The sequence below is a fragment of the Schistocerca americana genome, chromosome 4 (genome assembly GCF_021461395.2).
Source record: "Schistocerca americana isolate TAMUIC-IGC-003095 chromosome 4, iqSchAmer2.1, whole genome shotgun sequence".
NCBI lineage: Eukaryota > Metazoa > Arthropoda > Insecta > Orthoptera > Acrididae > Schistocerca > Schistocerca americana.
This window is the reverse complement of record NC_060122.1, coordinates 285,527,123-285,554,589: the sequence shown is the minus strand read 5'-3', so window position 1 is coordinate 285,554,589 and position 27,467 is coordinate 285,527,123.

Here is a 27,467-nt window from a genome sequence, read left to right as displayed (position 1 = left end):
ATGGAAGTCATTAAAGCAAAGACGTTTTTCGTCGCGGCGAGATCTATTTACGAAATTTCAGTCACCAACTTTCTCTTCCGAATGCGAAAATATTTTGTTGAGCCCAACCTATATAGGTAGGAATGTTCATCAAAATAAAATAAGAGAAATCAGAGCTCGAACAGAAAGGTTTAGATGTTCGTTTTTCCCGCGCGCTGTTCGGGAGTGGAATGGTAGAGAGATAGTATGATTGTGGTTCGATGAACCCTCTGCCAAGCACTTAAATGTGAATTGCACAGTAATCATGTAGATGTACCATACATCGCAAAATGGCACTCTCGAAAACTGGCGACAAGGCAACTGTGGTGCACCACAATCCATAGATGAGAGGGGTACATGGCGGCTGCAGAGATGTGCACGGGTGAATAGATGTGCAGTTGTTGAGCAATGACTGCCCAAATGAACCAAGGGGCTACCGACAGTGCCTCCCCAATGATCGTTCAGCAAAGGTTACTACGTATGGGTCTCTGCAGCAGGCGTCTGGTTCATGTAGCAATGCTGACATCTGTCCATCGGTGACGAAAGCTGGAATACGCACGCCTATACCGCAACTGGATGTCCCGTGAGTGCTGACAGGTGGCCTTTTCAGATGAATTACATTTTATACTCCATTGGGGAGACGGCATTCAATCTGCAACCATTGCGGACTACGTCCACCTCTGCATGCAATTTGTCTTCTCTCGGCAAGGTGGCACCCACCAGCAGGACAATGCAACGTGTCACACAGCTCGTAGTGTACGTGTGTGGTTCGAAGGGCACCATCTTTAGTTTACCGTACTCCCCTGGCCACCGAACTCCGTGGATTTAAACCTAGTCCAGAATCTGTAGCACCACTTCGATCGGGCTGTTCGCGCCAAGGATCCTCAGCCGAGGAATCTAGCGCAGCTGGCTACGGCACTTGAGTCGACATGGCTCCACATGCTTGTAGGTACCTTGCAGAGCCTCATTTATTCTCTTCCTGCACATCTCTCAGCGGTCCGCGGTGCAAAAGGTGGTTATTCAGGGTTCTGACAGGTGGTCACATTAATATGAATGGTCAGTGTATTTTAAAATGTTAAGGTCTTTCAGGGTCTGAACTTCAATTTCCCCAGGTGTGCCAACTTTGGACCAAAACAGAAACTTTCAAATTTAAAACGGTGCCCAGTTCTGGAAGATTAAAAGCAAGGCGAAAACAGTTAAAAGAAAACACACAGATTCTTCTGAAGAAAACTTGAAACCGGTTTTTAGTGCCTCTTCCTGTGGTCCCTTCCCCGGCATCTGCATTTGACGTACACACTCGGTGTAAGCTTAATGTGGACTGAGCTGTGAAACCTGTCGACACGGTAATAGCATCACTTCCACAGTAAGGATTACTGTTAATTTCTCTTTACTGTTGAACAATTTTTCAATTTTCTATTCATCTTCCGGTCTTGCAGCAAGTGTATGTATGAACGATGGGATGACACACTGTCGAGGTAGGTTCTCACTTGCAGCACTCCGAAGGGAGCAGACACTACAGTATGCTTAAATATATGCAGGTATATGCATTGTCCGAGAATCCGGTAAAAGTTGGGAACATCTTTCTCGAGCATCTAATGGAGCTGTCTGAATGCTTTAAGGGAATTTTCTTTTCTTATTTACAATGCAGTATGTGTGTTACTTGCTCTTCTCGCACAAACTTCTGGTTCAATTGATTTGTTTCAGCATCGTTTCTCTGTATGATATGCCACGTGTTGAAGCTATAGTAGAACCGGCTCCACATTATGTGAATGCCCTTACAGGACTTTTCTTTTTCACCTTACGATACAGGTGTTTCGCTTGCTGTTTACAATGCCCTCAGTGGCATTGTAGCGAGAAGGAAACGACGCTGCCTTACTTCTCTGGTTTCTGTATCACTAACCTGGTGTCTTGCTGCTTCGGTAGTCCCTCGTCGCACAGTAGTAGCGCTCGGGCGCCAGGTTCAATGTAGATTTGTCATCCTGCTGAAGTGGGGTGGGTCGCGAAGCCAGTTGTTAAATGTTAACAAAGAATACTTTGAAACACAATTCACGGGATTTCCAGTATGGCGGTTCTTGGCTACGCCGTTATTCAACTCTTTACAGCACATCAACACATTTGTCCCTTTCCATACTCGTGATATACATCGCCCAAGGCACGTGGCGTTCACTGATAACTCACCTTCACTTTATCTCATGTTTAACAGCTGGAATATTTATTCGCGACCGTTCATTTGGAGCCTCCCCCGGTTATTCGACTGTGCGTTTTGAATGGCGCCTCGCTGCTAACTCGCCCTGTCTTCCCGAATGACAAGAGAGATCCCCCCCCCCCCTTTCTCCCTCAGCCAATAAGGAACCTTCTCTCGTTTCCTACACATATATAATATATATATATACTTTCAGCCAATGGGCGTTCAGATCGCTGTTGCTAGCCGGAGCTGACGTCACGTTTGCGGACATTGTGATGGAAGTTTGTCTCGGAACACGTCTCAGATAGTAAGATCCTACTCCCGAATAGTCGGGTCCTGTCCCTACTAAGGTTGCACGACATTGCCTCCTATGATATTAACATTAATGCTCCTTGCTGACGCATAATTGTCAGATGTGCATGCGGCCTCGCTGTTACTGAGCATTCCTGATCGCATAAATGTGCGTAATACTTGGCCTAAACACGCGAAGGGAATGCACGTATGCATTACATGTTCTCGCGCAAATTGCAGACTTAACTGATTAATGTTGTGATGATTTATTTGTATGGCGAACCACCTGCTGCGAGTCTGTTAGGTGCAAACCAAATGGAATAAATGCTTTCACAGTGTCTCTTTCTTCTCTCTAAATGCCACAGAAGGGATTTCGCTTGCTATTTTAGTATAAATTATGGGGTTAATTGACCAATACTGGAGTGCTTGCTTTGTCTGAAAATCCACTTGGGTTGCATCATGTAAGAGCCCAGGGATGATGCCACGGTCTGGAATACTTTAAAATCGAACTCAGCAATGGACAGTCACTGATAATGTTGAACCTGTACCTCTATTAAGTTTGCAGTACCGATTTTTTCTTATTTTTCCTATCCGTGAGCCGTTTACAAATAGAGGAATATGGTAGAATCCAGTACAACATATGTCGTTACTATTTCCAATGTCGTTCTGCAAACATAACATTAATCCTGCATAATGGATCCCATTACAAGGATCTTATTCAGTTACTGTCTGCCTATAAGGATGTATTTGCGATTTGTGGGGTAGGTTTGTCTGTAGGCCTTGTTTGTTGACTGGCGGAAACAACTGTTTCTGTGGCAGCTTCACTGCAGGTTGTAACAACAGTACAACGCACGAAAGTGCCTATATAAAAAAATTTCTCTCGCTACAATTCTCTGTCATAATTTTCTTAATCTATAAGGTGAAGAACGGTCCTGGCTGCAAGCCAGAAAGTGTATTCTCATTTTATTGGTGGTTGAAGCAACTTGGTTACTTGAAGCTGTTTGCTTGTACTTTCCTATCATTTCTTGGCAGGCAGGGTAATAACTTTCGTGCAATTTAATTTTTTAATATTTATTTATCCTGCGTGTAAAGTAAATTTTTGAAAAACCGCAATAATTTTAGATATGTCAGCCGTATGTAAGGAATTTTTATCAAATTTTTGTAATTCTGTGTGAGAGGTTTCCGCTAAAAATAATTTATTGTACTAATACTGTACTAATACACACACTGCAGAGCAGAGTGGATGGAGGTAACTCGCGATTTTTGACAGTGAAAATATTTGCGTTAATGACTCACCTGCAGGACTGACACACTCGAAGTACGAACTGGCATTACGGTATAAAAGTATATAAATATACGATAAGATAAGCGAGTGCAGCGTATAGGAGAGCAGATGTGGAAGTACAAGGATTTGACTGTGAACGTGTTCATATCTTATTGACCCGTTTGAAGGATGGACACACATGAAATGCGAGCCTGTATTACTCCATAAAACTATAAAGATGTTGTACAAAGTGAAATGATTATTAAAAGTAAGACATATTCTCTGAATGCTGGTAGGAAGCTGCGTGCAGCATAATACTTTTATCTTTGTTCAGAAAGTTTAATCTTTATTCATTGCCTCTAATACAAAGTTTCTATTCACGACAATTTCCGACTTATTCTAAGCATAGTAATGCTATGAGTAGTATCTCCCAGCGCAACGAATATTTTGAATATTAAATGTGACTTAGGCTGGAAAGTGATTTTATGTCGGACTACATTAATTCAACTTTTTCTTTGATTTCCAGTAGCGTTTCATTTTTATGTTACGGAGAGTTTAAACCTTGTGTTACAATTCTGCCACATATCGTGCTGAAGGCAGAGAATGTTGATTAATAGGCAATAACGTAAAGTTATATTGGTAGTGTTTTGACGAACGTTTCTGGAAAAAAGGTAAAACTGACTTACAACTACATTGCTGGTTCTTAATCAAGAATTATTAAAGTTCTCGATTCCTTTTCTTGAGCTATGAAGTTACAAAAATGACTAATTCGTTTAGCTATTTGTGAAAAGATTAGTATGGAAAAGTGTCCACGTAATAGCCTTTACATTGCAACAGTATACAACAGTTTGATAAAATCAGTAGTAGTAAATTAAATAACGATTTTCACAAAGCATATTTCCTTTCTTTTCAAATAAAAATGAGTGCTCCACTCATCACAGTGATTTTCACTTAATTACATTAAATTTCTGAATCAGTGCTTTATCGTGCGAAAGGATTTTCGTACGTCAGTTTTATACATACTTCTGCTTGTATGGATGGGAGTATACTAGGCAGTCCCCTGTCAATGTGATTCACACAAAGAGAAATACGTTATGATTTTTTAAAATGGTAGCTAGAATCAAATATTCATTGAAGTTACCACCTCTTTTAGCAAGGATAAATGGTTATCAGAGAATTTGGTACAGTAGCTGTGACGAAATCTTACATAAGTTTCACGCGATCAGGTAAGTTTTATAAAACTCGTAACTAAATAAAATTTAAGAAAAAAACTAGTGTAATAGTGCGGGTATGACAAGGAGCATTTGTTAGTGGTAATTTCACTTGATAAAGCCTGCTCCGAGGAGTCCTTATTTTGGGATGGATCTTTGGCCAGAGAAGCAAATGAGGTCACTAAGATTGATGGCTTCTGAGCAACAAATATTTTTTTGCCCTCAAAACAGGAGATTCTGCTTGTGACTTTGATCTCCTAGTCACGACTCCAAATAGCAAGACAACTGAAGTTGACACAGTACAGAGGAGCTGTACAGGAATTCCCATCTTCGTGGCACCTTGGTCGCAATTTCCGGAAAACGGTCGCCCACTGCCTGTTGCTGTGGTGCGTCGATAGTGATTGGACTTGAGACACTACACTGATCTGGGGATATATGGTCTTACTTTCAGACAGACAAGTCCTGGTGGGACATGCTCAGACAACATGGAAGAATTTCAGCTCAGAATGAATGTAGGTATCTTTTTTGACATAGTCACACCGATGTCTTCCGACTCTTCCTTCAGTTCCTCTAACATCACATCCATTAGAATCTTGCATGTTATTCGATTCCTGCACATTACAATATCCTTATGTGTTTTGTATGAGGTTTTATCAAATAATTCCGGAACATACGTAATTTCTCGCCAATGGTGTGCTGGAGCGAAATGCGGTTGTCATTCCTGCACACACTTGTGTTTAATGTGTAAGTGCCGGAAGTTTCACTGTTGTATGTCTGTTATTGTTCAGTACTCTATTGAGTAGAATGATGTGTCGCACAGTTTGCGAATTTAGAGATGGCAGAGCTAGAGGTTCAACGCGTGTGTATTAAATTTTGCGCGAAATTCAAGAAAACCGTTACAGGAACACACTGATGGAGGAAGCCTAGTGTGACGAATGCTTAAGCTGTACACGGTGTTACGAATGGTTCACACTGTTTAAAAATGGCCAGACGGAAGTTACAGATGACCCTCGTTCAGGACGCCCTTCGACAGCTACCGAAGACGCTTATGTCAGGAAAGTCAATGAAATCGTGCATGCCAATCGAAGACTGACTGTCCAAAAGATTGTATGAGAATGTAACATTTCAGTTGGATCATGTCATGAAATCCTAATATAGGATCTTCGAATGCATCGTACTGCCGCCAAGTTCGTCCCACAGCTCATGAGTCAAGACAGGAAGACTTTCACCTCGCAATCTGTGAAGAGAATTTGGATCGGGCAAATGAGAACGAGATGTTTCTTAAGAGAATCATAAATGGTGATGAGACGTGGGTCTACGGTTATGATGTTGAGACCAAGGTTCAATCTTTACAGTTGGACGGAAAAGGTCTTCCAAGACCAAGGAAAGCTCGTCAGGTCAGGTCAAATGTCAAAGCTATGCTGATAATTTTCTTTGGCTCTTGCATCACGATAACCCACCCGCACATTTATCCCTGTTGGTCCGTGACTAATGCACAAAAGACGGAACCAATGTGCTGGCCAGCCGGCGTGGCCGAGCAGTTCTAGGCGCTACAGTCTGGAGCCGCGCGACCGCTACGGTCGCAGGTTCGAATCCTGCCTCGGGCATTGGTGTGTGTGATGTCTGTAGGTTAGCTAGGTTTAAGTAGTTCTAAGTATAGGGGACTAATGACCTCAGAAGTTAAGTCCCATAGTGCTCAGAGCCATTTGAACCAATGTGCTGCCTCATCCTCCATACTCTCCAGACATGGCCCCTGTGGACTTTTTTTTTATTTCCAAAATTGAAAACGCCGTTGAAGGAAGATTTGCAACGATGGACGAGATAAAAGAAAATTCATAGGCGGCACTTCGAGCGATCTAGCAAGAGGCGTACCAAGACTGCTTCCGGAAGTGGAAACGGCGTAGGAAGCGGTATATAAATTGTGGAGGGGATTATGTAGAAGGATCCCATGCACAGTAAGTAAAAGGTAAGCGTAGAAGAATTTTGTGGACCAAGTCCCGGAATTTTTTAACAGATTTCGTAGTTCGGTCGAAACTGGGTCTTCCGCAGGAGCTTTCGCCGTCTGCAAAAGGTCAGCTTGGCAAGATGCGGAAGTTCCCACCGGTTCTGTGTCTTTCCTCAAGTGCTTTATAGATTTTAGTGTGCCTGCTATAAATTGTAACTCTTTATGTGTGTAGAAAGGCCACACTTTAGCAAAACTTCCCTCCTGTCTTTTGAGGCGACCAAGTGAAGTCTCATCATTAAAATATGGTATGTCCCATCGAGGCGGTCATGGGTTTCTGAGACAGAAGTCAAAAGAATGAGAGAACACAATCCATTAGAGAAATATTGAATATACTCTACTTAGTACAATGAATCCTCGTCGAATCGTTACACAAACCCTTGGGTAATGCCGGGACAAGTTAAACACCTTAACAGTCCACATTTCACGTCTGGATTGCAATCTACAGAATTAAACGTAAATGAAGTCGTGAGGTCAGGACTGTTGCACTATATTCTTAGGGAAAGTTGCGACTGCGCTACCACAATACTCGACCGCTGCTAGACAGGCAGAATTGTGGTCGAGCGGCCTTTTAAATACGTCTTTCGTGGTACTGCTGCCGCCTCAGGTCAGGGGGCGTGGAGGTTGGGCAGCGCCGGTCGTTGTCAGACAACAGCGGAGCGTCTAATGCCAACCTCTGTACCCGGAACGATTGGTCCCTGTGTGGTATCGACAGGCTGCAATATCACATCTTTTAATAATCACAAACACATTCTGCGTGCCTCAGCGATACAGATAGCCGTACCGTAGGTGCAACCACAACAGAGGGGTATCTGTTGAGAGACCAGACAATCGTGTGGTTCCTGAAGAGGGGCAGCAGCCTTTTCAGTAGTTGCAGGGGCAACAGTCTGGATGATTGACTGATCTGGCCTTGTAACACTAACCAAAATGGCCTTGCTGTGCTGGTACTGCGAACGGTTAAAGCAAGGGGAAACTACAGCCGTAATTTTTCCCGAGGGCATGCAGCTTTACTGTATGTAGAAGCATGGAGAGCTGCATCAAACCAGTCTTAGGACTGAAGACAACAACAACTCATTCTGATACTCGTACTCATTCTGTTATTCAGTGGTAGTCGTTTTCGAGTTGAAGTTCGCTGTGGGCTAGTTTAAAAGCCCACCCAGACAGAACCCTGCAATCGTAGATAATGTACGACATGATCGCCAGACGTTGCTCGCTGACGATTGTTCCGCCTCAGCACACACCCATCTCATCGGCGGGTAGTAAACATTGAAGCTGAAGTTTTTTATGTAGAGGATTTTGTTATCCTCGCAGTGCTGGAGGTTAAACAAAGATCTCCGCTCCCTGTGATACACATAGTTCCACAGCCGAGCCGCACAGTAGTCCCTGAAGCATTAGCAGAACTTAACAGCGACAGAGGCCTGGCGGCGGTCACAGGACCCCAGCTCAGGAAATCTGGAATCAGCAAACCAGTACCCAGTCAGTGAAACTGAGCTGCTTCAGGTGCTCGCCATTAGGCACGACCGCGGAGGCACGGACGTGTGGTATATCGAATGCCACAGACGAGGCGAGCATTACCCACCTCATGACGATGTCTTGGCTAACGGATTCGTCTGATCTCATCCCGACGGAACACATGTTGGACACTATCAGGAGCCAGCTCCGCGCTCACAAACCACTGGCTCGTAATTTACGAGAAATGCGTGACCGGTGCTGACATCTTTTGCCACATACCCGGGAAACACACTAGTGAGTTGTCGGATCCATGCCACGTTGTTAAGCAGCTAGTCACTATTAGGATGAACGCGACAGCATGCGTACCTAATGTTTCAAAACGCCGCGCATAAAAACGGGATTTTCCGGTGCTCATACCTCGGGTTCTATTAGTGATGAAAAGGTAAGGTCAAGTGTTTTGGATAGCCTTTGGTTTAAGGGCCATTTGTATACGCAACAGAAGGATCGTCTTAGCAACACTATGCTACAGTACAGGGTCAAAGTATGAATATTACACACTTCCTCCTCCTTAGGTTGTAAGTAGGCTGTTTAGGTTTTTATGTTGGCAACGCCACATAGTATGAAAATCACTGACTGTGCTGTGTGCATTCTGTGGCTGGTTGGCATTGTTGGAATATTCGCTACTGTAGTGTTGGGTAGTTGGATGTGAACAGCACGTAGCGTTGTGCAGTTGCAGGTGAGCCGCCAGCAGTGGTGGATGTGGAGAGAGATTACTATGTGCGTGTCCGCCTGAAAAAGGAAATTTGTAAAGATGGATGTCATGAATTGATAGATATATATATTATGACTTTTGAACGCTATTAAGGTAAATACATTGTTTGTTCTCTATCAAAATCTTTAATTTGCTAACTATGCCTATCAGTAGTTAGTGCCTTCAGTAGTTAGAATCTTTTACTTAGCTGGCAGTATTGGCGCTCGCTCTATTGCAGTAGTTCGAGTAACGCAGATTTTTTGTGAGGTAAGTGATTCATGAAAGGTATAGGTTATTGTTAGTCAGGGCCATTCTTTTGTGGGGATTATTGAAAGTCAGATTGCGTTGCGCTAAAAATATTGTGTGTCAGTTTAGTGATGATCAGAATAAGTAAAACTGTTTGAGTACTTTCAGTTTTACTCAGCTGTCTTTGTATCAAATAACGTAGAAGTTTACCAGCACAGTAATTCCTAATTTTTTCTAGGGGTTGTTTCAAGGTAAGTGAAGCTAATGGGTTCGTTCTCTTTGCCTTTGATGTGGTCTACTGTGGGCTTGATGGGACTTATGGAAGTACCATTAGTTCATGGGTAGTTCCTTGGAAAACCCCACAAAAACGGATTTTTTACTATATTTTCGCGGTCAGCAGCAGACCAAAACCTGGCCGAGGATTCCATGACGGGAATACACAGCAAATGGTTGAAATTTTTGCTATATATTCCTAAGAACAATCTCAAAATTTTCTTGCTATCTTTTTCCGTTTACAAGATACTAGGTTCAAAGTTACCCTACTTCAACACGTAAAATCCACTATGAGGCTAAATCTAAATAATAAATAACTGCAGCAAATTGCTCAAATTTTATCGGTGTATTCTCTAGGCATTTATCTAGAAGAGACGTCTTCCCGTTTTCAAAAATCTTTATCCGTTATCGATAATTACCCCAAATTTTTTTTGGACGACGACTATGCACAGTAAATGGTTGTAATTTTTAAGATGTGTTCCTAAGATCCAGATCTCGAGCAGCCTTGAAAAATTTCTTGATATCTTCATCCGTTTCCAAGATACAGGGGTTCAAAATTACCTACTTGTGCAAGTCAAATACGCATGTAAAATACGATGTGACTCGAAGACGTGGTTTATAAAGTGACGTAGCACGGAGAAATATGGTGCAGTGTCTCCGATATCATCTGGGAACCCCATGTTGTAGTACTGAAGCACAAGCATTTTTTTTTCCTTGAATGAAGTGCTGTCTGAGGTGTAAAATTAGTTTTGCTTTATTTCAGTTTCACGTAAGTAAACTATCTAAATTTTACTGACCAGTACATTTCTTTTCATATCAGTTGCATGGTCTGCTGTAGCAGGAAGAAGAAGGGAGCCAGTTGAAAAATGCTCCTGTCGAAGCACAAAAAATGCGAATATGTTCCTGATCATTTGAAAGTCTCTGACTGGAAAGTGGGGTACCAGTTGCCTCATTCTGCCTTCCAGAAATCTTGGATTGCAAACATATTTGCACTTTTTTATACAGAGAGCGAAGAACACAGTGGTGACGGAAAAGTAATAAATACTGACATCGTACACAGTGGCTGGGTATAGAAATAGCGAAGGAGACAATGGCAGTGTGAGAGAAAGAGAGGGACACAGTGATGATGTTGACATTGACAGAACTCTGCTAGGAAAAGAGTGAAGAACATATTGCAAGGAGGAGGAAAGAGAAAGAAAAAGTGGAAGTGGGTCAGAGGCAATGATAATGAGAGACAGTCCATGACATTGACGACGAGGAAGAGGGAGATAGTGACAGTGAGAAGAGAGAACAGCAATAGGAAGGAAGGAATGAGGTATTAGCACTAAGAGATAGCAAGTTTTCCTTCTCCTCCTTGTAATACTGTTTTTGCTAGATTGCTTTCTTCGCCAGTGAAGAGGAGCAGATCTCTAGTTTTTGGGATCTCCGGCTCCTTCTGTCAGCTGACAACAATTTTGGCAGTATGCATGTCAGAAACGGATATGGCCACTTTCAGCGATAAATTGTAGCACTCTGACAGAATTTCCAGGCTGGGGTTTCTTCGCTGGGCCGTTGTCTTCTGTCGTGTTATTATTCTCGATGATCTGAACAGTAGTTTCTTCCCTTGTCGTTCCATGAGAAGGAGCAAAATACTCCTCCAAATTAACATAGGAGTATTTGGCCCAATTCCTGTTACTTCAGATACTTTTGGTGCCTTCTCTAATGTTCCCGTCCAGCAGTAAGTACATCTTTATAAAAAAAACTTGAATTCTCTTACCTGCAAGTTCACTAGTTGACAGATATATCGTCAGATTACATCATACGTCAGGCAGACGGCTGCTATCCCGTATACAAGGGAGGAATATCATTTAGATTTAGCAGCTATTACAATAAATTAAACTGCAAAGACTGTTTAGTTAAAAACGCTTAATCACAATTCTAGCAAAATTGGTTTTTAATTTGAACACCAAAAAAGAATATGTTGTGTCGGCTACTTTGGGAGTCAGAACTGTCATAATCAAGGAAGGAATCTAAATCATTTGTACAAAACTCTTGATGATAAATAGAACTCTTTATTTCTAAAAAGAAAATAAATATAACTTAATTTGAGGTGCTGCTTGTGCCTTCTGCAAGCAGTTACTGTTCGCTATTGCTACTCGCAGAACGCACGCTAAGCGATGGGCGGCTGGTTAAATTAGCTTTGACAGGTGGCGCTGAGCTCTGTCTTCCTGGAGTTGTGGCACTGCCTGCTCTTTCCAATGGCTCGTGGGTCAGCGCCTTCTTGATGCTGTCGGCACTGGTCGGTGTGTGATCGATGCTTTAGGACTGCACTGAACAGAGGAGCAACAAAAAACGATGATCTGGTTTTTATGTCACTAGACACTGCTGCAATGACTAGCTAACATGTTTCCTGCCAAGTGCAGCCAGTACAGAAAGTGTTGAATTGCCTACTCTTAGACGATGCATATTCTTGACCGAACTTCTCTTAAACATAATGCCGATTGTTGATAACGAAATAACACTACAAAAGACTGCAAATCACGTTCAGTACTCACTTCACCGTTTAAGTAAAAATCTATAAATTATAATTTGTGGCGTGTCTCTTTCAGAGATTCTTGATACTGTTCTAAGAGCAAAATTGTACAGTCCTACAACCAGTAAAGGAAAAATGACAGCTGCAGGGACCCTAAATCATTTCAACAGTTCATCATAGATGCAGACGCAGTCTTATTGAAGAGCATCGACTCACTATTCAACTGGCCACAGGGTAAACCACTACAGTATCAACACATCAAAGTCAAGATACTTAATGCTGCGCAAGCAATGAGGTTTTGTAAACAGTGTTTACAAAACAAAATTACGCTGGAGTATGCTAGGATCAAAATTAAAAACAAACACGTGAGGAAACAGTATGTGCATTGTTGGGCAACTGGTGAAATGTGTGACAAGTTTAAGCGTAAAAAAACTTAAAATATGAACCTAGCCTTAGCTCATTTGGAATTTGCCAATATTTTATCACCACCACAAGTAAATCACAAAGAATAATAAATTTGTGCTTTATGTAGTTTCAAATGTTCGATTAAGGTATACTAAGAAGTTACAATTGGTCACTGGTCATGCACAGAAATAAAGCAGTTACAGTCAATGAGAATAACTGTTGCAATTAAAGTACCTTCAGATTACAAAGACGTGACAAAATCACGCAGGAGGAAAGCGACCATGGTGAACTAAATATGTAGTCTATAGAAAGCTGAGAAGGTTGCAAGATAATAAGCCATCAACTGAATACAAACCAATGGACCAAATAGTTACATGATATTAACGTAACCAACATGAACTGAATCTGTTCATTTTCGGCGTATGCATAATCAGATGATACTGGCACTGAAGGTAACCAGTACACTTGATAGTTACATGATACTAACGTAACCAACATGAGCTGCGTCTGTTCATGTTCAAAGTACTTTCACGTTACAAAGGCGTGACATAACGTCACGCAGGGCGAAAGCTACAATGGTGAACCATGTATGTAGTCAGTAGAAAGCTGAGAAGGTTGCAAGATGATAAGTCATCAATTGATCAGTAAAGTCATTTTGTATTCAGTTAATGAATTATCACCTTCCGACCTACTCAGCTTGCTACATACTACAAATACCTTCAAATTATTCCAGAGAATGAACATACTAAATAAAGGCATCAAATTTAACGTATACCACCCCCCCCCCCCCGAAAATAAGACAAAATTAAAACATTATCCTAAACACTGACACACATGATGTTGTCCAGCTGCCACCTCATGAGCAAAACAACGTTAATTGCAAAATCGCGAAAATAATATGTACACGAGTAGAACAGGAAAGTTGGGCAGTTTAGGAACAAAGAAAGATGCTGAAATGTAAAATTAATATGGATCTTGAGAAACATAAAGCAATCACTGTTAAAGCACATGAGGGGAATACATTGGTGATAATGTCAGAGGAGGGTTACAGTAGTAAAGTACTCTGTTTTTTTGATTGATAACTTTAAAAGAATTCTCCATGACCCAAATAACAAATTTAATGTGTAGCTTAAAAGTGCACTAAAATGTATAACTTTATATTCATGGTGAAAGACCCAAGAGCCTGCATTACAATGAATCAGAAAACAGCTTATTATGTGCCCAACCCAAGACACTTTGAAACGTCTCCTTAGAAAAATTTATGAATTACTGTGAGGGCGTCTTACATTATTTGATTTTCAAACAGCTAAGCAAAACTGAACGTACTCAGACAGTTCTCTCTTTACTTATTCTGATCATCACTAAACTGATACACAATATTTTTAGCGCAACGCAATCTGACTTTTAAAAATCCCTACAAAAGAATGGCCCTGACTAATAATAACCTATACCTTTCTAGATCACTTACCTCACAAAAATCTTCGTTACTCGAACTACTGCAATACAGCGAGCGCCACTACTGCCAGCTAAATAAAAGATTCAAACTACTGAAGGCACTAACTACTGATAGGCATAGTTAGCAAATGAAAGATTTTGATAGAGAACAAACAATGTATTTACCTTAATAGTGTTCAAAAGTCATAATATATGTAACAGTTCATGACATCCAGTCTTACAAATTTACTGTCTCTGATGGACACACGTCCAGATCATCCGCTCTCAAAACTCTGGCATTTCACTCCCCACCTCCACCACTGCTGGCGTCTCACCACCAACTGCGCAACGCTACGCGCTGTTAACATCCAACTGCCCAACACTACAAAGGCGAATATTATTCCAACAATGCAAGCCAACCACAGCCTTCACACAGCACAGTCAGTGATTTTCATATAGAGCGCTACATGGCGTTACCAACATAGAAACCTAAACAGCCTACTTACAACTTATACAAGAACATCCATTCAATCCAACTATTAATATGATGAATAGCCCAGCACATACTATTACTAAAAAACCGTAATGTACCCCTTAAGGAAAATTACACATACGAGAATGGATACTCCGTAAAAAAAATCCTTAAGACAATGTTACTAAGGATTCCCGATAGCGAAAACTTCAAAAAAATGGTTAAAAAAGTGGTTCAAATGGCTCTGAGCACTATGGGACTTAACTTCTGAGGTCATCAGTCCCCTAGAACTTAGAACTACTTAAACCTAACTAACCGAAGGACATAACACACATCCATGCCCGAGGCAGGATTCGAACCTGCGACCGTAGCGGTCGCGCGGTTCCAGACTGTAGCGCCTAGAACCGCTCGGCCACTCCGGTCGGCAATGAAAACTTCATGTTGCTTTATATCTCAAACATGTATACAAACAATCTGTTAGATGAGACTATTGAAATCATTAAAAATAACCTCCTCAAATATAAGCTCCTAAATTCGATCACTGCATGCAACTACTTCTCATTCCAGAACGAAATTTATCTCCAAGAGGGTGGGATGGCAGTGTGTTCATGCTTGTGGCTACGTTCGCTGATATATCCACTATCACTTTAGAATAAAAACTCTTTGGCAGGTTTACTGAAACAGACAAGAAAAATCTTTTATTATCACAGGTATGCCGATGACATTTTAATCTTATTTCACGGCACAACAGGTGAGAGTAATGTTACACATTCACAATTCAACAGCTACATCATAAGATTAAATTCACCTTGGAAAAAGAGAAAATCAAAAGCATTAAGTTTTTGGCTTTAAGAAGTTCGAACGAGTGGTCTGAACGTACACTCAGTATATTTCGTAAACCCATGACGACTGACATAATTATTCACAACGAATCATGGCATCTGAGGGGAAATAAAGTTGCTTTCTTTCTGGCTATGTATATTTCCATGACGACTGACATGATAATTCACAACTAATCATGTCATTTTAGGGCAAATGAAGTTGCTTTTTTTTCAGGTTTTCAGGTTTTTCGGGTTTGACCAGTTTACCACTGGAAAAAAATGAACAGGAACTAAACGTTCTTTGGCACATGGCTATAAATAACGGTTTCGCTAGGGACTTTGACAGATTGTTTACAAAGAAAACCGATAAAACATGTTCCATCTAAAGGAGAAAGAACTTTAAGTAGGACCACAAGGGAAAGAAAAAATCAAAGGTCTTTTATGCTCATATTTAGGTACTGCTTCCGACAAAATAAATCGCTGGTTCAAGAACATAAAAGAGAAAATATAGGAACAGTATCGCCGGCCGAAGTGGCCGTGCGGTTAAAGGCGCGGCAGTCTGGAACCGCAAGACCGCTACGGTCGCAGGTTCGAATCCTGCCTCGGGCATGGATGTTTGTGATGTCCTTAGGTTAGTTAGGTTTAACTAGTTCTAAGTTCTAGGGGACTAATGACCTCAGCAGTTGAGTCCCATAGTGCTCAGAGCCATTTGAACCATAGGAACACTATCAGTTTCGAAGGCTTATTGAGACATATCACATGTAAATCGGAACCTTTTTCACCGTCAGGATTTGACACTTACGCCTAATTTCAGCCCACGTTTTATCATATTTTATCACACAGTGTCTGTAGGCCCATAATGTTGAAACTCATCGAGCGTGGGAAAATTGATGTGTTACAAGGAGTATCATGCTGGAGCATATGGAGACAATGGTGATTTACCTACATCGGTTAGGAGTGGGTAAGAACGAAAACAGTCGAAATGTGTCGAGTAATTAGTGTTGCAGGAAATATTTTGAACAATAATTATAGTGTTTGAACTTTGGAAACAGCCTTAAGCAGTGAATACATGGTATGGTAGAGATTATTCTGAACAGTGACTACCACTTGTGAAATCTGGTAATTGCTATTAGAGTGAGTAATTGCTATGCTAGAAACGGGGCAAGTAGTTTCAGTGAGCGTGCTGTCCGCGTGTAGAATAGGGAAGGCGCGCGATTTATCTGAATTTGACAAAGGGCAGATTGTGATGGTCCGGAAGCTCGGCACTAGTATTTCGGAAACTGCACGACTTGTCGGATGTTCGAGGAGTGCTGTGGTGAAGGTCCTCAACATGAAACCAAGTCCAGACGTCGTGTGGTTGGGCGGGTAGCCATCATTACAGATGTTGGACATCGTTAGCTGGACAGACTGGTAAAACAGGGCCGGCTGCTGTGGACGAGCGGTTCTAGGCTCTTCAGTCCGCCACCGCGCGACCGCTACGGTCGCAGGTTCGAATCCTGCCTCGTGCATGGATGTGTATGATGTCCTTAGGTTAGTTAGGTTTAAGTAGTTCTAAGTTCTATGGGACTGATGACCTCAGATGTTAAGTCCCATAGTGCTGAGAGCCATTTGAACCATTTTGGTAAAACAGGACAGGAGGCGAACTGTGGCAGACCTAACATCAGACTTTAATACTGAGCAGAGCCAAGCGTGTCTGAACACACAGTGCATCGAACACTCCTAACGATGGACTTCCACAGCCGATGACCCATGCATGTGCCAATGTTAACACTACGACATGGGCAACTACAGCTGAAATGGGCATGTGACCATCGGCACTGGATGTTTCCGCTGTGGTAGAGCGTTGCATGTTGTGATGAATCTCATACCTTCATCGTCATGTCCATGGGAGGACGTGATCCCGTCGTCTTCCAGGGGAACAAATCCTTGACACCTGTTACGCAGGATGGAGACATGCTGGCGGCGGTTTCATTGTGCTCCGGGGAATATTCACCTGGTCACCATGGGTCCAGTGGAGCTCGTGCAAGGCACCATGACGGCCAAGAAGTATCGTATACTGGCTGCAGGCCACATACATCGCTTCAGGAAGATCGTATTTCCCAACAAGAGTGGCGTTTTTCAACAAGATAATGCACTATTTCACATGCCAGGAGTGTGATGGAGTGGTTCAAGCAACACATTGGCGAGTTCCAATTGATGTACTGGTTCCCCAGCTCATCGCCTCCTATCCGAAACTTACGGTAATTTGGTAACGAATGTGTGCAGATGTGTTGCCAGCTCCCGCCGGCGACCTACCAAGGCCTCATTGTTTCCATGCCACGTCTCGTCGCCACTATTGTCCGCGGTAAAGCTGGACATACCGGCTATTAGGTTACTTGGTCATATGTTCAGGTTCATCAGTGTAAGTTGTGCAGTATCAGAGAGGACTTTGCTGTCTACACGATGTATGGTACTGTATACAGATAATCTTAAACGTTAACTACAATGATGTTACTGTGTAGTATGAAGTACATAATGGTTTGTTTGTTTTTATCTGTCACATTCAACATCACGGATATATGAGGTGCGCTGACGGCTGTACTTTTCGCAGCGCTGATTTATGACAACACCGGATAAAATAGCCTGAAGCTATAGCACATCTCCTGCACTGAGTATGATCTCGTAGTGAAATAAGTCAATGAATAACGAATTCCATGTATGTCTTTAGAAATGTAGTCAACTTCGTTCAGGCCACTCTCGAATGCAGTTCACTTTTATCGTAGGTGTGAAAACATTTTATTACGTAGCCAACCTCTGTACATCGTTCGTGTGAATAGACCAGCTTAGGATGTTTTGTGGAGAATAACGAATATTCATCTTTGAAAGTAATTATAACAGTCTAGATCTCAAGACACGTTTATTAAAAGGTAAACGGTTTGGATCATGACATGATGATCTTCAGACCTACAGCCATACTGATGGATAGTGGCTGCGCACGGAGCAGGAACCACCGAATGACGAAGTGAAACTTATAATTAATTTAAAAGATTATATTTTGATCGCTGATTCTCCAACAGGGTCATCAAGAATATTTATCACTGTACAGCACATTAATGTGACCACATGTCAAAAGCCTGAATAACCAGCTTCTGCAGCACTGTGTAGTAGTTAATAAAAAAGAAAAAAAAGAGAAGAGAAGAAAAGAAAAGATTGAAAATGTGGGAAGAAATGGTGAATAAAAAGGGGGTTTTAAAATAGTTAATGACCGTGAAAAAGGGAAAGAATGAAATGCAAATCGGACTTCGTATTACAGAAAAGCTATCGGACTTCGTGATTCGGAAAAGCTATTGTTGGTGTGGTCCTTGTGGCGTTTCTGAGCAAAAGTCAAACCAATTTCCATTACAAAATTATTTGAAAGAGAACAGAGAATAACAAAATGTGATTAACAGGGAGAAATGGCGTAGATAAGAGTTCATATTCATTACCAAGTTAATATGTCTTCTCTCGTGCGGCGTTCAGATCTTGTTCTCCAACAATCTCCTGCTTCATTTCTGCAAGAAAAAGTCGTAGCTGCTCCAAAATCTTGCAGTAAATTTCATCGTCCAGGAATTACTAATGCCTACGAATTAAAACCATCTTGATATTGAATGTAATGTACTTTACGGCTGCTTCCATCCTCCAAATTTCATAAAAGCTTCCACAATGCTATATCTCTGCACATGAATAAGTTTTTACGTCTTAATCAGACCAAGACTAACGAATAAGTTTTTTACGCTTGAATCATACCGAGACTAGCGAATAAGTGCAGTTGAGCTTCCGCTCTCAAAAGACAAGAGCTGGTAGAAAACAGAAAGAATTGCCATTTTTGTACCTTCTTTTTCTTATAAATATTTTCTCTGCCGTCGAGCGCTCATACAGCTGCGACGGTATAATTTGTACCTGAGGAAACGAGTGTAGCGAGGCGAAATTCAAAGTCCTGCTACAGCGGACCGCTGACAGACGTACAGACAGAGAGTCAATAAGGTTCTGGAAGGTACCGACAACGATGTGGAGCCATGGCGACTCTAGTGCCGTGACCAGCTGTCCAAGGTTTCTCGGTTGAGGACCCATAGTGTACACAGCTCGATGGAGATGGTCCAAGAAATTCTTGATTGGGTTTAAATCCGGGGAGTTTAGTGCCAGAGGAATACAGTAAACTCATTGTGGTGCTCTCCGAACCACGTATGTGGATTGTGAGCTGTGTGATACGTTGCATTGTCCTGCTGGTAGATGCCATTCCAGCCGGCCGTTGTGGGCGAGCGGTTCTAGGCGCTACAGTCTGGAACCGCGCGACTGCTACGGTCGCAGGTTCGAATCCTGCCTCGGGCATGGATGTGTGTGATGTCCTTAGGTTAGTTAGGTTTAGGTAGTTGTAAGTTCTAGGGGACTGATGACCTCTGAAGTTAAGTCTCATAGTGCTCAGAGCCACTTGAACCATTTTTTGATGCCATTCCGCTGAGGAGAAACAATCTGCTTGTAGGTGTGAACATGATTCCCAAGGGTAGGTGCATACTTGTGTTGATCCATTGTGCATTCCGGCATGACGAGATCGCCCAGTGAATGACCTCCAGCCTGGATCCTTACGACGATAGTTGCAGAGTGTTTGTCTTCATACGTTTCACTCCATAAACGCCACCGGTTGTCTGTCCCATGGATCATAAAACGTGATTCATCTTAAAAATCCACCTGTCACCTCGCAGTTGATGGCCAGCCAACATATGTACACTCCGCACCTGGTGTGGAGACCCAAACGCAGCAACGTTCGTTGACCGGTCATTGAGGAGACACACTGGCAGCCCTTTGGTTCGTCCGAGCAGTCAGTTGCTCAACAGTTGCACGTCTATTCGGCCGTACACACCTCTGCAGCCGTTATTCACCCCTGTAGTCTCTGGCCCTTGGTTCACTACAGTTGCCCCAACGCCGGTTTTGGATATCGTCATTTTGCCATCCTCAGTATAATCACGGCGGTACACGAACAGTATACAAACTTGGCCGTTGCGGAAATGCTTCTATACTTGGTCCGAAAGCCAAGATCCCAATGATCATTCCCTTTCGGATGTTGTAAGCGAATGGGGGAGGGTGGGGTTATTCTTTCGTCTGTATTTGGTATTCCTACCCATTCACCTCGTAAATCCAATCGTCATTCGCTTCTTCCCTTACAGTCTAGGAGCAGCAGCTTGAGTATTGCTGTAATAAATGATAACTAACAAGGGGAATAAAGGAGTGCCAATTATCGTAATTTAAGTTTCAGTCTAGTACAATTCACTGATGTATTTTTTAACACTTGCTCTACACAGGTCTGCACTGTTACACGCTTCACAAAGTAACAGACATGTTGATACATTGATACATACAGTAACACTACACCACAATACATCATCCCACACGGCAATCCAGATGCGGCGTTCGTGGCAATAAAGGTAAGCCAAGTTTCATTTACCGGCGTGGATGAGATGCTCGTGGCATCTAATCATGTTCTAGCGATTGTTCTCGTACTTTTTGACTTCGCGAACCGCGGATTACGTCTCGTGAGGTACACGTATGATTACACAGCATGAAACACCTTTATGGTCACAAAATTTACTTGTTCAAATGGTTCAAATGGCTCTGAGCACTATGGGACTTAACATCTGTGGTTATCAGTCCCCTAGAACTTAGAACTACGTAAACCTAACCAATCTAAGGACATCACACACATCCATGCCCGAGGCAGGATTCGAACCTGCGACCGTAGCACTCTCGCGGTTCCGGACTGAGCGCCTAGAACCGCTAGACCACCGCGGCCGGCAGAATTTACTTGTCTTCTTAGCCTGATCCCTTAACATCTTCACACCAAGGACACGGTTAAACATCTCCACGTGACTCCCTCGCTCGTTCTGGCGCGAAACAAAAAGAAGCGACCATAGCTCTGTCATCATAATCGATATCAGCGCTACTCGATAGTTTCTGCATCATGACAGCGACTGCACTGCTTTCCACGTCCCCTTACACTCTTTATATGCCTTCACTGTGATTGGTTACTGTACATTGACAATTGAACATAGGCGTTGTGTATTATAAAAATGCATGTATGTTCAACATCTCTAGACAGATTCTGATCTGCGTCGTTAAACGAATCACTTGCTGTCTGGAAAGAAGCACTGTGAAGGTAAGAACCATCTACCTCTCAAAGGGGTGTTTGTGGGGGTCAAAAAGACGTAATGCACCGCGCGCAAATGGCCAGGCTATATTCATCCAGTATCTGAGAGTGTGAATACTTTGCAACTTGGAACAGACTTTACACATAATTTCAAACTTATGCGAACTTTACTTGTTGATAATGCCACAAAATCATTACAGAATGGGGGACTGATGACCTTCGCTGTTTAGTCCCCCTTAAACATACCAACAACCACCACCACCATCATTACAGAAAAAAAAGTTTAAGGCTTACTAAATTTTCACTGTTCATGCAATAAAACTACTGCATTAGAAATGTATTTTTAATTTATTACTTCTTTATAACCAATTATATTCGCAACAAATTCTACAGACAATATCCACATACACACTTTGACGTGGTCAGCGTGGAGGCGAGCATTGTTAACTTTCTTTTTATCAAAAGTGTAACGTTCTTTAAAAAAATTATTTGTTTGTTTGCCAATGAATATGAAATGCCTAATGTTTGTGTCACGCAAATTTACTGTGTGACGTTTCGTTGAGCAAATTATGTACTTAATCAGTTTTAATCTAATCCAAAAAATTAAACAACTTAATCTGGAAAACCAATACGCAATGCCCGTAATGAACTCAATCCCTCTGAAATTTACCCAGTCTAGTGAGCACCGAGTTCTATGGTCCTCTGCAATAAACTGACAATATTCTCTGTGCAAATAAAAAATGAAATGAGTCGCAACGGATGTAATCTTGGTATTCTGTACTCTCCACAGTAGACATAGAGAATATTCAATCTTGGCACAGCGAACTGCATCCCCGACCGTAAAATAGTTTCATACAAATATTAATAATATCAGTAGATTGGCTGATAAATGTTCAGTGAAAATACTGGATATTGGCTCATCGCTGTGGAATGCTGCCAACATTGAAACTGGTACAAACATTAATCCTTTTCTGATTCTGGGTCATTAATATTTTTATGATTCTGATTGAAAAACGATTTTTTTTAGAAAAAAATATTCGTTGGGTTTAAATAAACACGGTATGCAAGAGGGTCAGGTATTGATCAGGGGATATGCTAAGACCGAATGCTTCAATTTGAAAATTGTATTCAAAATAAAGTTTCACTTTCACAAAATGTGATATGAAACATTTTACACTAACTTCAAAATCAGTGAACTTCTTAACTGTTCTACGATTTTCACTTACTGTCGTAATTAAAAACATTTGGATTGTTACATGACAGAAAGTCTGACATCGTTTGACAAAATAGATTCCAGAATTTAACTTTTCTGTATCATCATTACAAAAGACACAAAATATTACAAATCGAATATACCTAATCAACCTAAACTATGTGATCAAAGGTATCTGGACACCTGGCTTAAAATGACAGTTTCATGGCGCCCTCTATCGGTAATGCTGGAATTCAGTATGGTGTTGGCCCACCCTTAGCCCTGATGACAGCTTCCACTCTCGCAGGCATACGTTCAATCAGGTGCTGGAAGGTTTCTTGGGGAATGGCAGCACATTTTTCACAGAGTGCTGCACAGAAGAGAGGTATCGATGTCCGTCGGTGAGGCCTGGCACGAAGTTGGCGTTCCAAAACACCCCAAAAATGTTCTATAGGATTCAGGTCAGGACTCTTTGCACGACAGTCTATTACAGGGATGTTATTGTCGTGTAACCACTCCGCCACAGGCCGTGCATTATGAACAGGTGCTCGATCGTGTTGAAAGATGCATTCGCCATCCCCGAATTGCTCTTCAACAGTGGGAAGCAAGAAGGTGCTTAAAACATCAATATAGGCTTGTGCTGTGACAATGCCACGCAAAACAACAAGGGGTGCAAGCCCCCTCCATGAAAAACACGACCACACCATAATACTACCACCTCTGAATTTTTCTGTTGGCTGTACACACACTGGCAGATGACGTTCACCGGGCATTCGCCATACCCACACCCTGCCATCGGATCGCCACATTGTGTACCGTGATTCTTCACACCACACAATGTTTTTCCACTGTTCAATCTCCCAATGTTTATACTCCGTACACCAAGCGAGGCGTTGTTTGGCATTTAAAGGTGTGATGTGTGGTTTATGAGCAGGCAGTCGACCATGAAATCCAAGTTTTCTCACCTCCGGCCTATATGTCACGGTACTCGCAGTGGATCCTGATGCGGTTTGGTATTCCTATGTGATGGTCTGGATAGATGTCTGCCTACTACACATTACGACCCTCTTCAGCTGTCGGCGGTCTCTGTCAGTCAACAGGCGAGGTCGTTCTGTACCTTTTGTGCTGTACGTGTGCTTTCACGTTTCCACCTCACTGTCATATCGGAGACAGTGGACCTAAGGATGTTTAGGAGTGTGGAAACCTGGCGTACAGACTTATGACACAAGTGACATCCAATCACCTGACCACGTTCGAAGTCCGTGAGTTCCGCGGAGCGCCCCATTCTGCTCTCTCACGATGTCTAATGACTACGGACGTCGTTGATATGGAGTACCTGGCAGTAGGTGGCAGGATAATGCACCTAATATGAAAAACGTGTGTTTTGGGGGGGGGGGGGGGGGCGGATACTTTTGATCACATAGTCTATACATTAAGTCCGATGGAAAATATTTGGTTCCTACAGTCAAGGGACAGTATTGTAAAATTCAGCCAAATCTACATATCGCGTTGCTGCATACTTAAAACAAAATATACAAAATTTCATTACCTTATAAATTTGTTCCAGTTGTTTTTCCTTTGAGTCACCGTATAAATTCATTACTACTCTATAATTGCCTGAACAACGGTCAATATTTGTTAACGGTCAGTATCACTTCCATTCTTGATAATCTTATAGCCTCACACATTAATAATACACATTTTACACTTTTATAGAAATTACTACGACCTAACATTTACTGCCTCTGTGTGACCACAAACAATATCTTTCATCATTTCATTTTATAAAAACTGTGTTATGCTGTGTCCATAGACCAACAACTAAATTCCCACAGCTAACCACTAGCTTTAAGTCTTACATCCTACCTGTAACAGAGTGCAACAGCGACTGCTACTGCGCCCCGCGCGCTTCTACTTACAATCGATTCTGCCACTCAGGCAACACCTTTGGTTCAGTGGTATCAGAGATACAATGTCTTCTACATATTACGACCATTTCAGGTCACTGTACATGAATTATGTTACAAAATCGGACTCCACGTACAAGTGGACATTTCACAACATCTGGGATGTGACTGAATATGGCGTCAGAGCTCAGAGCTCATCGCCCCCTTCCTCGGAATTTACAAGAATTAGGTGACTCATGTGTGCAGATGTGGTGCCAGCTCCCTCCAGCGACGTACGAGTACCAAGGCCTCATTGTCTCCATGCCACGACCTGTCGCCGCTGGTATCCGTGCCGAAGGTGGACATACAGGCTGTTACGTAGGTGGTCACGATGTTGTGGCTGATCTATGTGTATGTGAGCAATATATGTTCAACATCTCCTCATAAGACCCTGGAAAGAAATACTGTGGGAATAAAAATCGGCAACCTCCCATCGTTTGGGGGGGGGGGGGGGGGGTGCGTGATGGACAGGGAGGTAGGTGAAGGAGGAGGTGGACAGAGAGAGAGAGAGAGAGAGAGAGAGAGAGAGAGGGGGGGGGGGAGGGAAGAATTAGATGGACAGAGGTAGTGTCCAGAGGAGAAGATAGACAGAGAGAGGTCCGGTAAGAAAAGATGGATGAATAAACAGACGGTGGACAAAAAGGCGGACAGAGAGAGAGGAGGGGGGAGGGGGGGGAAGGGCGATAAGGGCAGAGAGAGGGGGATGAGGAGATGGACTAATAGAAGACTGAAATAAATAAATGCACGGGCAACGCCGGGTTTCTCAGCTACGTGAATGATAATTGATTACGACCTTAGTCATCAAAAAGAAAGATAATTTCAGTTGTGTTTATTACGTGATTTTAATTAACTGGCCGAATATATAGGAAAAAATTAATTTTGAGAAGTGCTAAAAGTCAGAAGTATTCTTTGACGACGTGAATTTACGAAATAATATATTGATGTTTCATGGGTAAGAAAGAGCTGTAAATTATGCATTATGGAAAAGTCCAGCTGTCTGAAAAGTAATTCTATGGAATATTAATATCGAAAACTTGTTGTCCAGAAAGCAAGAACTCGCCGATTTCATTGAGTGAGTATTTAAACAGTGTCGTTGATAGTTTAGGCAACAGACAGATCAGCAACTGATTTTTACGAAGATTTCTGAAACTGATGATAGAAAAGAATATTCCTTTCTTAACCTTATTCTTCCCAAATGAGGCGAACCAGCAGATATACAAGAAATTAACTTCATTGTGCACTGAAAATCGATGTCTGGTACAATTATGATTCCAATATAGGCTCCTATGTGAAAGTCCAATAAAGGGAGATTACAATGAATCATAAGGACGATAAAATATTACGTATCAGTCTCAGTTGTGGTGACTAAGGAACAGCACACGCTCGGGATTTCATAAAATAAGTGTTTCATAATCAATAGGGATACGTTTCACCGCAACATTCATCAGTAAGGTTTTGTACTGATTCCCGAGAAAACTACGCCTATTAGTATGAGACCCAAGTGCTCTTCCTATTCCTTGAGCTGTACATATACTTGTCGTCGTCGTCGTCGTCGGCTGATACTCGTATCCGAGTTTTCATTTCTCTCCTGAGATTTCCTTTGACACGGTTCAGGCGCGTGGAAGTGTCGTTGATGGCTTAACAATCCAATCCTAGCGTGGAACAGGCGGCCACAGACATTACAGCTGATGGAAGGTGGAGGACGTGGCTAGCCTGGAGGAGTTTACGTCTCTGGCGTTTGTCATTCTCCATTCTTCGACGTTCCAGCTCAAAGTTTCGAAGAGCATTTGAGGTAACTGAGCGCCAGCGACTTTGATCTCCTGCTATTGTGGACCAGTTACTCGGATCGATGTTCAAGTTTTTCAGATTTTTCTTGTACTGATCCTTATAATGTTTGAGAGGGGCACCTCGTGGCCTTTTACCTGTGCTCACTTCGCTGTACAGCATTTGGCGTGGAAGTCTGTCATTTTTCATCCGCTGGACATGTCCGAACCATCTGAGTTGATGCCCAATGATTAGAGCTTCCATGCTGTACATTTTTGCTTTCTCAAGAACAGCCGTGTTGGATATGAAGTCATCCCATTTCAGGTTCATGATATATCTTAGCTTCTGTTGGTTGAAGCGTTCTAGTTTCTTCAGATCACAGCAATATAACGTCCAGGTTTCGCAACATATACTACTCATTATTTATCTCAAATAAATGGGACAACATATTTGTTTTCCTTTACAGCCAATTTATTTATGATATTTAATCTGTAGGTAGTTGATCTACAACATTGATGGTTATTGGGTGTTTGCCTGCTGCGACACTGAAGGCAGGAGACGGAGAGACAGCCAAGCCAATTCTGCGGTCTCGGCAGCCTCGTCGGAGCTCAGCGGGTGGGGGTGTGGGTCGGGTGGGGGGGGGGGGAGGGGCGGGGGAGGGGGAAGGGTGAGGATGGGAGGAGGCTGAGAGGACGGACAGAGGGCGCTTCCCATCTCGCGTGCTATAGAGGGCGCGGCAGGCCCACGGCTTTCCCCTTAAGGAAGAAGAGAAAAATAAAAAAATTCAATTCAAATCCAATTTGTAGGCTTTTCCGGAACAATGGTGGAAGCCTAAATGGGTCAGAAGCAATTTCAAAACGCGTCAGAGTGCAAGAAGCGGAGCGGAGGCAACCTGTTGGCCGTGGCGGACTGCAGTGAGACTCCCTGTCCCGCACTGCATTAGCCTACAGATTAAGAGGGCGCTCTGTTTAACTTCTGCAGTTAATCTCGCTTTTCAGATTTGTCGACAACGACAAGGGCCTGGCTTAAACTGATCTCGACATTGGCGTTAGACTGCGGCATCTAAGCCAT